This window comes from Pediculus humanus, genomic scaffold (genome assembly GCF_000006295.1).
Source record: "Pediculus humanus corporis 1103172108302 genomic scaffold, whole genome shotgun sequence".
Taxonomy (NCBI): domain Eukaryota; kingdom Metazoa; phylum Arthropoda; class Insecta; order Psocodea; family Pediculidae; genus Pediculus; species Pediculus humanus.
The window spans coordinates 219,005-220,947 of record NW_002987871.1 but is presented as its reverse complement, the minus strand read 5'-3'; positions in this window follow the sequence as shown (position 1 = coordinate 220,947).

The window sequence follows — 1,943 nt, the reverse complement described above, 5'->3', positions numbered from 1 at the left end:
TTCGTTTAAATTATTATTATTATATTATTATTATTATTATTATTATTATTATTATTATTCGGGTATTAAAATAAAAATTCTTATTATTATTATTATCTTATGCGTAAAATAATTTTTTAATTATAATTTATAATAATTTATATTCGTAATACATTATATGAAAAAACGTTTAATTGTTAAAAACATTTAAATTTAATAATAATAATAATAATAATAATAATAATAATAATAATAATAATAATAGGGAAGAAAAAAGGTTTCGTTAATAAAATTTTCTTTTTTTTTTTTTTTAGAAATGCAACGAATAAGAAGAAGAGAGAGAGATAGAAAGAGAGAGGGGAAAACATTTCCTGAAAATGAACCAGTAAAAATTCATTTTGTGACAATTAAATCTCATCAATAATAATAATAATAATAATAATAATAACCGAGTTAAATGTGGGAGAAAAGAAGAAAATGAAAAAAGGAAAAATGAAAAAGGTTTGGAAAAAAGAGGAAAAATGGAAAAAGTTGGAGGTGGAGAGAGAAAGAGAGAGAAAGAGAGAGAGAGAGGGTTGAAAGCCTTGTTAACAAAGCCTTGTGTCAAATCCCCGTTGTAAATCCCCTTTCCTCCGCCCGCCCCCCACCATCCCTTCTTTACTCTTAAAATCACAATAGTTGACTTTATAATACAGTCTATTAGGGTTTATTATGTCGTATTATCTTCCTTTTCAGTCCCGGAACCAGGATAATAGAAATGTCAACCGGATCGTTTTGGGTTTAAGTGAAAAAATTTTTCAATAAATTTTCCGGAATAAAAAAAAAAAAAAATTTTTCTTCGTCAATTTTTTCTCTATTTATTTTATATATTATTATTATTATTATTATTATTATTATTATTATTATTATTATTACTATATTTAATTTCAATCATTTTACAGTAATAATAATAATAATATTGCGTTTAAGTCAATAAACTCACGTGATAATATTTAATTTTATTTACTTATATATTATATCATATTTCAACCCTTAATAATAATAATAATTTTCCATCATTTTTTTACGATACACATTTTTAATAATAATAATAATAATTTTTTTACATATAAAAAAATTACTTGTATTATCATTATTATTAAAAAAAATATATTTAATTTACCGTCGTAAACGATTCGACACACGATATTATTAAATATATTAAATTATTTTTTTATATTATTTATACATGATATTATTATTATTATTATTATTATTATTATTATTATTATTATTATTATTATTATTATTATAAATGTGATAGTATCATTTACCAAATTATATTATGAATAAAAAAAAAAGTTGATGAATTTTTTAGAAAAATAAGGTTTAATATTAAATGTTATTTATGTAAATATATATACATATATAAATAATTAAAAAGATCACGTGATGTTATGTATGTATGTATGTATATATGTATGTATATTATTTATTTATTTATTTAAAAGTTATTTTAAGGTTTTTTTTGTAAAATTTTTTATTGTTTTTATTGATGTCCAATCCGTATGGATTTAAACAAATGGATTTTGGATTTGTCTTTAAAAAAAAAAAAAAAAAACATGGCGGAAAGGGGGGTAGGGGGAGGGGAAGGGGTGGAAAAAAGAAAAGGAAAATCGCGCCTTAAGTTTTCTCACATATGCGATAACAGCTTTTATAGATTTCTCAAAGTTGTTCTTGTTCTTCACGTTGCCAATAACAAAACCTTAAAATTCAATAATATCTTTTTGATGCCAAAAATTCAATTTACCACTCAATTTCTACCCATTCAATTCTCTCCGGGGAGGGGGTGTGTGTGGGGGGGTGGAGGGAAACGGGAAGAGGGAGAATAAGCCCCCGCTTCCGTTGGAAAATTGAAAATTGAAAAAAAAAAGACAAGAAAAAAAAATTTATTTTTTGTTTATGTTTATCTTATAGTCAAACGG